Genomic DNA, 13168 nt, shown 5'->3' on the forward strand with positions numbered 1-13168 from the left:
AAACGGCAAGTGGTTAAGGAAATGAAGGATTAGATGTCTATCTCATCTGTGCAGGGATTGGCTGAAAGAAAAAATAAGCAGGCACTTCTGGGAGAAAGGGGAGGTCAGAGTTGGAACTCTGGCTCAGATAAATATGGCTGTTTGGATCAAAAGCTGCAGTTAGCCAATTCACACTTCATTGAGAAACAGCAGGCTCAGCAATAGTTGATTGTGGAACAGCAGGATTAGCAATTGGAGCTGGTATCTGGCAGCATTGCCCTGCTGAGGAACATGTCTCAGCGCATTTCTTGGGGAGCTGGAGGAACAAACAGTGATGTTGGATGACTTGTCCCAGGAGTTAGACAACACTCAGTCATGGCTTGATAATGTGATGAAAAAGCTTGCAAAAGTGTCCCACATGACCAGTGATCGACGACAGTGGGGTGTAATCATCATTCTCTTCGTTATCTTATTGGTGGAACATAACCTGCTTTGTGCTGTGACAGACTAATCTCCCTTGGACTCATTTTCCTGATACCACCCCAATAAAAAATGGGGAAATGAAACTTACTGTTTTCCTCCATTCTCAGAGCGTGTATGTCACTTAGACAAGTAATTCTCAGCCATGGGCCTGGTGCCCTCTGAGGAGATGTGGTGAGATCCATCAAGCAGGGCTGGCATTAGACTCACTGAGGCCCAGTGCAGAAAGCTGACGCTCCACCATGCAATGCTAAAATTCAGGGCCCAGAGCCCTACCACCTGGTGATGAATCTGAAGCTTGAGCAACTTATCTTTGTGGAGGTCTCCTGTGGCATGGGACCTCAGGCAATTACCCTTCTTGCTATTGCTTAGTGCCAACCCTGGCTTTTAACAAAAATGTTGTTGTGGCACAGGAGGAATATTTATTGCATTCTAGGGCCTCAGAAATAGAAAAAAGTTGAGACTCAGGGAAAAAAAGACTTTTTGTTGTAGATCTTTAGTGAGCCATATAACAAAGGACATGTAAAAACAGCTAAGGTCAAACATTTCATGTCTGCTTTTTCAATATAATACAATAACATTGAGTTCTAAACTTGGGTAATGAGCTATAAATCAGAGCTTCCTTCTGTAGAGAAAAATCCTCAAGGAAGTATAACTCCAAACTTAAAACAGGACATAAAATGTTGCTGAGCTATAACCACCTGTCTCTCTGCAAGCTCAAAATCTTCACTGAAGAGAAAGGGAAAAGATGGGTCATAAGTCATATCAATTGCGGAAGTGGGAAAGTCCTATTGGAATGTGGGTTTTTTTTCCATCAAGATCATCAGTAGTCAGAATTTCATAGTCCTTTTTTAGTAATTAATTGTAGGCATGTAAGTTGCCATATTCTGCTGGCACCTTCATTCTGATCAGGTGTACTCTGACTCAAATCCTAGTCAGAATAAAGTCAATGGCAGAATTCCCACTGACTTTAGTGTGGTCAAGATTTCGTCTTCTGTATGTGTGACATTTGCTTCCTTTGATGAGAAAAGCAAGCATCTACTGCAAAGACAACACAGCTTTGGAAAATGGAGTTGGATTCTGTTCTGATTTATAGAACATCAATAGAGTAAATTCAATGGGCTGTATCTGATTACTTACTGGTGATGATTCACGAGACAGTAAGAGCACAACATGACTTTCCCATCCCACAGGAGTTTCCCCATCATTGAAATGCAATAGCTCTGGAACTAGAGATATAAAGGGGGTAACTGGTTACCAGGTTGTCTGGTATGAATTGCCTTATTGGCATGCTTACTGGGGTAACTTGTTAACTGGAACCTGTCCTGGTTGGAGCAGCCCCCTGCCTGTGGGGATTTGGGGGTGGGACGACTGCTCCTGCCTGGCGGGGCCCACCGCACTGTGCCGATTAAATGGTTAAACACATAGTTTCTCTGACTACTGCTAATAAATACTAAACTATAATAATTAATTAACAAAACTGTGTTCACTCTTTAGGAACCAAATAATAAATCACAAAACTGAACCTTGCCCATCAAATGGCTTGAAATGGGCATTTTTAAGTCTCATGGTTTGTTTGGTTTTTTGGCAGTCCTCTATCAAATAGCTTAACTCTGTCCAAACTACTTGTTTGTGACATATGGTTGTGACTATTTTCTTCCACTATTTGATTTGAGGAAGTGGGTCTGGCCCACGAAAGCTCATCATCTAATAAACCATCTTGTTAGTCTTTAAAGTGCTACATAGTCCTGTATTTTGTTTCACCTACACCAGACTAACACGGCTACATTTCTATCACTATTCAAACTACTTCTTTTTTTCATGAAAGATGTAGTTTGCTTATGAAAGAGAAGCATACATATTTCAGATTATTTGTATGAAAAAGCTGTAATTCTCTGATAATAATACAAAAAAGGCTTTTATAAATTTCAGGTCAGATTCCTTAGCTTGAAATTTTGGTAATGGTTGTGTAGAACAATCTCAGACAGTATCTATTGAAACATGCTCCATGTAATGGACTCTTTTTTGGGGGGGAAGGGAGGGACCTTGCCTTACACAATCAAGAATAATTTAGATGAGACACCGTAGGAGAGAGACTTAATTTAACTTAATGCAGAATTTCTTTCTTTTTTTAATCCTCTGGGTGTTCCAACAAATAATTCTTGGATATCTGTTTTTACATTTGAAGTCAGGCAACACAGGTACCTGTTTTCCCACCACATCCTAACAGATATTTGGTTTATTTGTTTGTTTGTAGTGTTGTAACAGCTGTGGTCCCTACATATTAGGGACACAAGGTGGATGACATAATATTTTTTTATTTAAACACTTATCTCTTCAATCAATAGAAGATATTTGAGCTTACAAATCACTCCTCTTCATATTTGGGAGTATCACAGACAAATACAAGGTAAAACAGATTGTTTAGGATAAGTAATGACCACATATTGTAAAAGACCATTAAAGGTGAAATGCACACTAATTCATCTATAGTAATAGAACAGAAAAGTGGGGCTAGTGGGATACACATTATTGCAATAAGCCATAAGTCCAATGTCTTTATTAAGGCCATCATTTTAAATATCTAGGGGTATGGCTACACTACCACCCTAGTTCGAACTAGGGTGGTAATGTAGGCAACCGGAGTTGCAAATGAAGCCCGGGATTTGAATTTCCCGGGCTTCATTTGCATCTCGCCAGGCGCCGCCATTTTTAAATGTCTGCTAGTGCAGACTCCATGCCACGCGGCTACACGCGGAACAGACTAGGTAGTTCGGACTAGGCTTCCTAGTCCGAACTACCATTACTCCTCTTGAAACGGTAGTAACGGTAGTAACGAGGAGTAACGGTAGTTCGGATTAGGAAGCCTAGTCCGAACTACCTAGTCCGTGCCGCGCGTAGCCGCGCGGCACCGGACATTTAAAAATGGCGGCGCCCGGCGAGATGCAAATGAAGCCCGGGAAATTCAAATCCCAGGCTTCATTTGCAACTCCGATTGCCTACATTACCACCCTAGTTTGAACAAGGGTGGTAGTGTAGACATACCCTAGTAGAGTTATGAATTTAAGCTCCCAGGCTTGTCTATTGAAGGCATTGTGCAGGTTTTCTTTCAGAATGAGGACTGAGTGAGTGGAATTATTGCTTTGTGGGAAAAAAAAAGAGTTTGTCCAGGGGCAATAGGGTGTTTTTGTCTTTTATGATTTTTCTCTGTGAGTTAATTCATACGCATTTTACCCACCTCGTTGTTCTTGGGGCATTTCTTGAACTATATGAGCTATACCGTTAGTTGTGATAGGATCCAGGGATCTTGAAAGGTATGCTTTTAGGTGGTATTGATCATCATAGTGGTGTCGATATGTCTTCAGCTTTGTGCTGTGGGTCTGGAGCTTCTGTTCCCTAGATAAAGGGGAATGGTCTACTGAAAGTCATAAGTTGCAAATAAAAATTCTTTAATAAAAATGTTAGCTTATTAAAAGGAAAAAGATTATAGAAATCCACAGAACGTTTATTCTTCTTGTTTACTTTTTACATTCTTCTTAGATAAAACAATCATAGAACTGACAGAGACCCCAAGAGTCATCAAGTCCAAGCCCTGCACTCACAGCAGGAGCAATCACCATCTAGATCATCCCTGATAGATGTCGATATAATCTGCTCTTAAATATCTCCAGTGATGGAGATTTCACAGCCTGAGGCAATTTATTCCAGTGTTTAACCACTCTAAAAGATAGGAAGTTTTTCTTAATATCCAACCAAAAACTCCCTGCCTACATTTTAAGTCCATTATTTCTTGTCCTATTAACAGAGGATAAGGAGAATAATTTTTCTTCCTCCTCCTTGTAACATCCTTTTAGGTACTTGAAAGCTGCTATCATGACCCCTCTCAGGCTTTTTTTCCAAACTAAACAAATCCAGTTCTTTCAGTCTTCCTTCATAGGTCATGTTTTCTAGGTCTTTAATAATTTTGTTGCTTTTCTCTGGACTGTCTCTAATTTCTCCACATCTTTACTGAAATGTGGTGCCACAATACTCCAGTTGAGGTCTAATCAGTGCTAAGTAGAGTGGAAGAATTACTTCTCATGTGTTGCTCACAGCACTCCTGTTCCTACATCTTAGAATGATGTTTGCTTTTTTTGCAGCCATGTCAGACTATTGACTCATATTAAGCTTGTGGTCCACTATGACTCCTAGACCTGTTTTCTTCCTAGAAAGTCACTTACCAGTGACTTTATTGTTCTTCGCTAAGTGAAGTATTTTGCATTTGTCCTTTATTGAACTTCATCCTCTTTACCTCAGACCATTTTTCTAGTTTCTCCAAATCATTTTGAATTATGAATCTATCCTCCAAAGCACTTGTAGCCCCTCCCTGTTTTGTATCATGTGAAAACTTTGTAAGCGTACCCTCTATGCAATAATCTAAATAGTTGATGAAGATATTGAACAGAATCAGTCCAGTCTTCATCTTTCATATGCAGCACAGCTCTGTATTTAGATTGTTCAGCGTTCTCATTGATGTTGCAAAGGCCAAGACTATAACAGGGTTCAAAAAAGAATTAGATAAATTCATGAATCTCCCATTCATTATCCCTTCCATGATGAATCACAACATGGGCTTCCCAAGAAAAGTATACAACACTGTGGCAGGTAGCCCTACACAGCAGCTGACAGATCCCCCTGAATGGCACTAATTTACCCTTTTCAAATACATCCTCAGTATCTTGTGTTAGGCAAATGACTTGATCTTGGGCACACTGTCATTACCTGAATATAACCTGAACAAAGGGCAGTTATAGGTCAACAACCTCATTAATGCATATCAGAATCAATCTTCCCATAAACTTATATTTGACGCAAAAGAGAAAGAAGGGTCAGGAGCTGTTGAAATCTTCAAGTGTTTTTTCTGGTGCTGGAATTTCTATCATCTCTCCAAGATTTTTGGGATGAAGCTGCCAATTGGAAAAATTGGTTGACTAACTGAACAAGTTTTTGGACCTAGATGAAGTTAAGAAATTCATATAGATATAATGGATGCCTGGAGACTTTCCTGTTTTCATAAGCTTTATGGGTTGGCCTAAATCTTTGTAGAAAGAGCCATCAAGTTTGAATCCACACTAAGGATCTCTTGCTACCTCTATTTAACCTCATTTTGACCACATGGATGAGAGTCTTAGCCAAGTTCTAAATACAGCCATTAGCCACCTAGTGGGGGAAGAATAACATTTGTGGTGATGGGAACCTTCTTTTTGCTGAGACTGGAAACTTTTGATGGTCCACCATGTTTTCTGGCTAGAATGAGTCAAGCCTATCTTTGTGACTCTGTCCATCAGTTGCACCTGGTTGATCCAGTATTGGAATTCGATCTCTGCTCTTATTAATGGCCTCCTGTTTGTTCAGAAGATCGGAATTCTTGGTCGATATTAATTGCCTCTGATAACCATTCAGGGGTATAGTGTTAACAATAGCCCCCAGGGATCCATTTCTTAGAAGCTGCATGAACTAATTCACAAAAAGTTTGGTCGGAGTCATTTATATTGGCTGGACAAGTCTTGCCCAACTCAGCAAGTTTGTTGACAGACATCTGCTTCAGACACCTTTCATTGAGCCTCCTATAAGCTTTATGTTATCTGCAGGCTTGTGGTGATCAAAGCTGGCCAGTACTGAGACTTTGGGAAAACTTCAGGGAAAATCCTTGAAATCGGTTTTATTCTGTGCAGCATCCATTTTGCTTTCATTTGCATTAGTGCCATATTTAAATTTCAAATGCAATCATTTACTTTGTAAAAAAACCCACATTTTATATATTTTTTAAAAAACCCAACAACATGGAAATATTTCTATCGGCCTCAGGTTTTATACAAGTTTTTACAAAATATAGGGGCAAAGCCAAGTTGATGTTGCCTCTTTCAGAATTGTTTTCTCTTACCAACCTGACAGGGAAATCTACATAAAAGTCTCAGTGAAAGGTGTTTCTTCTAAAGATTTGGCAGGGGTGGTCTGTGGCCTGAAGTTTGGCCTGAAGTTATTCATCCATGCTCTTTTTTAAAATATCTAAGACGCAGAATAAAATAGGTATTAAATACATCTTGACTGTATTATGGTCTCCCTCTTAACCTATCACCATAGTAATAACACTGCTTTGTCTGAGATACTTCAGATACTGTTTGTGCAAAATAATGCTAAAAACTGTGAATGGGTCCAAAGCTGTCGAAAGTGTGCCAGCGGACTATCGCAGTTACACAGATCCCATGCATTTTTCATAACAAACCCTGCTTCCCAGTGCCTCCCATACATAATATTATGCACAGGCAAAGACATCCTTCAAATGGACTTCTTGACTTCAGCACTCTAAGCTGGCATTAAATCTCATTTTGAAGGCTTAAATGGAAGTTAAGTGGTGCATAGGATTTGTGCTAGGCCAAAGTGAGTGTCACATCAAGGAGCAGAACCTACATTTCCTGCTTCCTTGTTCCCTGCTTTAATCACTAGAATGCGTGTAACACCCATTATTTTCTGGGAAAGTTAAACACATAAAGGGATGGAAGAACACAACCGTATGCATAGTAAAATTATATCCCACAGCAAAGTACCTGAAAGATTTATGGAATTAGTATTAAAACTTCCCACACAAAGTAGATAGCACAATCTGTGTACAGATTTTGCTTCAGAATGGAGTTAGTTATAGCTATTGGTAGATCTTTAAATCATCAGTTAAAGATAAATTTTCCTACTTCTTCATTATGTTTTATTAAATAATAAAGTGAGGTGGACTCTGTATTTGGTTTTTTTCCCCTAACTTAACCTCTATGTATTCTTGTGGGAATCATAAAACCATGTCTTGCAGTAGCATTTATTTAACAGGCTCTTTCCTGCAATCATAGGAAAAAGTCTGAGGCTGTGTCTGGAAGTACTAGCTGGTGACCAGTAGTCATGGCAACTGTATTCCATTAGTGTCTTTTCTATTTCTCTTTACCTTAAAGTAGAATTTCAAAGATACGAACACCAGAGTTATGGACTGTCCGGGCACCATTTGAAACTGGAAGTAACCAATGAGAAAGCAGCAGGGGAAAGGAAAAAGCAAATATTGTACTTTGCCTATATTGTGTCTTAAAGGTAGGCATATATAGGCTGCCTTTCCCCACCCTCATCCCCATGCATGGGATACCCGCTTAAAGCTAGGAGCTAAACATGCTGGGTGCATCTAGACTGGCAAGATTTTGCGCAAAAGCAGCTGCTTTTGCGCAAAGTCTTGCCAGCTGTCTAAACTGGCCGCGAGAATTTGCGCAAGAACACTGACGATCTAATGTAAGATTGTCAGTGTTCTTGCGCAAGAACTCTGATGCTCCCACTCGGGAAAAAGCCCTCTTGCACAAGTGTTCTTGTACAAGGGGGCCAGTGTAGACAGACAGGAATTTTTTGCGTAAGAAAGCCCCGATGGTGAAATGGCCGCCGGAGCTTTCTTGCGCAAAACCACATCTATACTGGGCACAGATGCTTTTGCGCAAAAGCAAATCTTTTGCGCAAAGGCACTTGCCAATCTAGACACTCTTTTGCGGAAATACTTTTAATGGAAAAACTTTTCTGTTAAAAGTATTTCTGCAAAATCATGCCAGTCTAGACGCAGCCGCTAAGTTTTGCAAACATACCTATGAGACCCCACTGTTGACCCAGTGCAGCTGGAACAGGAGTAGCATTAGAGTCTGTGCTGCTGTCCGATAAGCAATGGGTAGTATTTTCATCATACTTATTGGCACTGTTTTCACACCCACAAACACTGCTAGGAGGAAGACACACTATTTCTCCTCTCCCTCCAGTCAGAAGGGGAACAAGCTCTCTGGAAAACACTCTGCCTGCAAGGAAGCTGCCTGGCTGCCTCTGAAACTGGCTCGAACTGTGAACCACTGGAGCTGGAGTGCATTCTGTTCAGAGTTACGAACATTTCAGAGTTACAGACAGCCTCCATTCCCAGGGTGTCCATAACCCTGAGGTGCTGCTGGTTTTGGATCTATCATATTTAGATATTAAAACCCTATGGCAGTTCCCACTAACATATTGTGTGTCAATATGTATTTGGTCCACTTCTACCACGATCTGTCCTGGGGTTAATTCATATGGCTGGACTTTGGTACCTGAGTGCACACACTGGTTACATTATAGAGACAATACACGCAGCCTTTTGGAACAAGGGGGAAGTGTCTTACAAAATGGTTCATTCTTTTCTGTGGCTGACATCAACGTGAGGATGCAGAACTCTGAGGAGAGTATCAACTAACAGTATTCTGTAGGATGAAAACTTCATGAGAGCTAGTGATGTTGATCTGTAAATCAGAGGCACAGTAGCCAAGAGGCAGCATGGTCTGAGAACACTGGATTAGCACATAAGAGACCTGTGTTCTATTCCTGACTCAGCTGGTCATCTTCTTCATGCTGTTAGGCACTTCACTTCTTTGTGCCTCGGTTTACCTTCCCAAAGTTTGTCTAGCTTGTCTATTTACATTGTAAGTTGTTTTAGGCAAATAATTTTTTTTGACATTTTTATAGCATCTAGCCTAGTGGAACTCCAGTCTTGGTTGGGGCTTCTGGCAACTACTGTAATATAGATTATAATTATTCTGAGGGTTTTAGAAGCATTCAAGGGAGTCAACTCTCCCCCTGTCTCAGAGAGGTAGTAAGACCATAATGAAAACAATTGCCTAAGGAGATAAGATTTCTGTGCTTTAAATCAGTAGAAATCACAAGGTAAATGAAAGAGCTATGTATAGTGAGGAATCAGAATTCTGTAATCTTGCCATGGAGAAGGTGACAGTCAAACTGAATGGGTAATCAATGCTTACTCTGATCTCAAAAGGGTAATGGACACAAAAATGCCAGGTGCACAAAAATGCCAGGTGCACAAAAATATGACACAATATGGCTAAAGACAGGAATTTAAACAGGCCACGGGAAATGAGACATGTTTGAGATAAAATTTATTTGTCTTTTATACCTGCAGAAAAAATAGCATCAGACGCATTCCTTTTTTCATGATTGATAGTGGAAGATAAGAGTGGGGCCGAGGACATTTGCGTCCCAGAGATCACTTTCTGAAGATGTTGCAGAAGAACACAGAAATAAACATGTCTGGTTACATTTACAGGAAGTGATGGAGGCAGGTCAACCTTTGGTACTGCTAAAACAGCATTACCGCCATCCCTCCCCTGGACTTTTCTACTGGATTATGTGAAGAAATATATCTGGCTATGGTAAGTGGCAGCCATTTACATCTTTTCTGTTATTTGGGCAGAAGTTGCATCTAAGGGCACGTTTAGACTACGGGTTTTTTCCTAAAAGAGATATGCAAATTCAGCACTAATTTGCATATCTTCTTCCAATCACATTTGTAAAAGCAGGTCTTTTGAAAGTGAAAGTAGTCTGGATGCATTTTTTTCAGAAAAAAACCCTTTTTCGAAAAACCGCATAAACTTCCTTTTTTTAGGAAGAGCGTTTTTTTTTGAAAAAGGGTTCCCCCCCAACAATGCGTCCAGACTTACTTTTGAAAGACCCACTTTCGAAAATGCGATCAGAAGAAGATATGCACCGAATTTACACATCTCCTTTCGAAAAAATGTAGTCTAGACATGCCCTAAGTCTGGCCCGTGATGAAGTCTGAGTTGTGTTTTATGAGAATGAGGCAGGAGCCAAACCAGGGGCACAAATGTTATCAGCCCAGATTTAGCAATCTTTTTCCTTCTTGGGTCTCCACCTTATCCTTTGACTATAGAGACAGGAAACATGACGATAAAATATTGACAAACACCAGGAAGATGTAAATAAACACCAAAGAATGAGAGGAATTCTCTGCACAAGGCAATGTGGCCAAATTTCTGTTTTCAGTTACAGTGGTGTTCTGAAAGCAGAATTCAGCCCCTCGGTGTAACATCTACATTTTTAGACAACAGGACTATTAAGAGAATGACTCCAGAAAAATTCAGACACACAATGTTGGAAAGAAGCAAAACCACAAATGAAAAGGAACATCCCCCCCACATAGCTGTTATAGAACTCAATCAAAGAAACTGCAGGAGTTAGTTATCTTTAGAAAAAAAATAGACTAGCTCAAGTGAAGTATTCAAACTTTTATCACTGCACAGTATGTGGACTGTAAGCTCTGAAGAATTGTGCAAATGTTTTGCATAGACAGTTCATTTATAAGAAACAGTAAAATTAATCTCAGTCTGCAATGCTTCTGTCACTTCCATAGGAGATGAATATGGCTACAGAATCTCATGTCCTGTAGTGAGCTTTAATAACCTGTTGAGACTTAAGCGAGAATAATGTCAGCAGTGATTATCAAGCCATTATATCAGTGTCAATGAGAGACCACTGCTGTCCTTACTGACACTTCCATAATAACCTTATCTCTGTCCATACATCCGCTCGCTGGTACTTCACTGGTAATTAATGAAAGTTGCAATTTAGACTCTAGTCATGGGGCAAGATTTAAAAAATTTGCAACAAAAAGCAAGAACTGTGCTAGTGTCACTTCAATGCTATTTCCTCCCTGTTATGCTTTTTAAGGCCCAGCTATTAACTGAAGGACACTAATAACACAGTCAGCTTTTCAATTACTGTGCTTAAGAAGGCACATTATAAATAGCTTTCTCCCATACAGGCTGCAGGTCTACAGTAGTGCACACTGCATTGGCCCTCTGCACAGTCACTGGCTTGTGGACTTTGTGCCCAAATCTCTCCTGTGTTCACTCACAGGGAGCCTCTGAGGACTAAACTTATATCATGGAGAGGGTCTCCACTATGTACCCAGACTCCTCCATCCTGCTCACTAGCCTTGCATAGTGGGAATACGCTAATTTATCTCCTTGGATCAGAGGAGAAGGTAGCAGGAATTACATCAAGACTAACACATTCCTTTAATAGACAATAATCATAATAATTAACACATAATTCTAATGCTTTCATCAATAGCTCTCAAAGCACTTTATTCCCCTTTAAAAAGTCTCTGGCTCTGATTGTGCAAAGCTGAATTATCTCTCCATGAGTCCCACTTCAAAAGGAATAAACTCAAACAGACCTTTACTACAATGAAATTATAACACCCATGCCAAATCCAAATATCAGTGAGTTCCAGCCTTTCATTATAATACATACTCTGTCTACTGGTAGCTTACATTGCTATCTACTTCCATGTGAAGAAAGAATATATAGTTCTATAGATTACTTTTTATTTCCCTTTAGGGTAAAAAAATATAGAGAGAAACTTGTCAGAAAACACACTAAAAACCCCAAATTCACAATATCAAAGGTCTGAAAGGAGCACTATTAATTGCACAATTGCATATTTTTGCAGTGTAATTAGCACACTTGGCTGGGATTCAGGGGACCAGGGTGTCTTGTTCTTCGCCATTGAACTGCAATTTGACCTTTATAAAATCATGTCGGCTCCCTGTGCTTGAGTTTTCCTAGATATAAAGTGGGGATAAAGATACTGACCTCCTTAGTAAAGTGCTTTGAGATTTCCTGTTGAACACAGCTAGGTAATAGCTAGATTTTATTTATTATTATTATTAAAGGAATGTGTCAGTGTTGCCACTGGTCTCAGGGAGGGAGAGACATGGTTCTCCTCAACTTGTTAGGAGTCTGAACAGCACTCCTCTCTTGCAGTGTGAGCTCAGGCTGGTTTGCAGGGGACTGAAGAAGCCAAGCCTTTTGCATGTTGCGAGTCAGCAGTCTAGCTTACATGGAGTGATGGAAAGCAGTTTATATGAGGCATGTTACACACTGTGCCACCTCATGACTGAATGTTTAATATTCCATTGCACTTCTCCCACTTCGTGCAAAGCCAAGCCCAAGCTCAACTGCATAAGGAGATGTGGCATGGAATAGGAGGAGATTAGCATTTCCATTCTTCTTCCCCCCACCTCCTCTTTTCACTAACTATGGCAAGTGAAGAGAAGGAACTCTTTCACCTGTGTTTTTGCTATATACGATCCTTTCTTAGCACCGTCTATCCAGAAAACAAACAACTAGAATTTTGTTTCTTCTCTCTGTATAATGCTATAAGCATGCACTTTAATACTTCTTAGTCCACCGCGTCACAGCAAAATTTGCACTCTGTTCTAGGCAGCAGGATTTAAGACCCATTTTAACATGTCTGAAAAGCAAATACAACAGTTCTCAACTGTAGGATAAGGTAGACATTCTGTGATCACAATATACCATTCTGCAAGCCCTTACAAAGGCCTGGCATTGCCATGGAGTTGTCCAACTCCTCCCTCTGAGGATTTTTTCAGGAAAATGCTATTTTTAGTCAGCTGCACAATATGGTTACAGTCAGAACATCACTCCTGTAATGTTCAGTAACTGTAGTGGGTTACTGTTGATTACTGCCATGTAAAATCTAATGGTGTAACTTTTGTTTGTGCTGAGTAGTATTTGTAAATGAAGAGCATGACTCCACCTTGGGATACCCTGGTTTCAGAAAAGTTCACGCACACAGAGGCTAAAACCCGTGTCAATGAGTGCCTGTCACAGATGCACGACCCTAGAATACCCATGATGGGCAGCAGTGCAAACACTAGGAGGATTGATGCCATTGGCTTACGGGGTTGTGATAGTCTGCAGTCAGAGAGTCATGAAACACACCTAAAAGTGAATCCACTATTATAGATTCCTTGTGTTTCCAGTAGCACAAAATTTAGGACTAATAACATAGAAG

The 13168-nt window shown here is 40.2% G+C and overlaps 1 pseudogene; it reads left to right on the forward strand.

The window, feature by feature from the left end:
• LOC102453921 (syntaxin-6 pseudogene) lies at window positions 1-3863 on the forward strand (annotated as a pseudogene).
• Window positions 3864-13168: the final 9305 nt, after the last annotated feature.

This window comes from Pelodiscus sinensis, chromosome 2, assembly GCF_052426305.1.
Source record: "Pelodiscus sinensis isolate ZL-2025 chromosome 2, ASM5242630v1, whole genome shotgun sequence".
Taxonomy (NCBI): Eukaryota; Metazoa; Chordata; order Testudines; family Trionychidae; genus Pelodiscus; species Pelodiscus sinensis.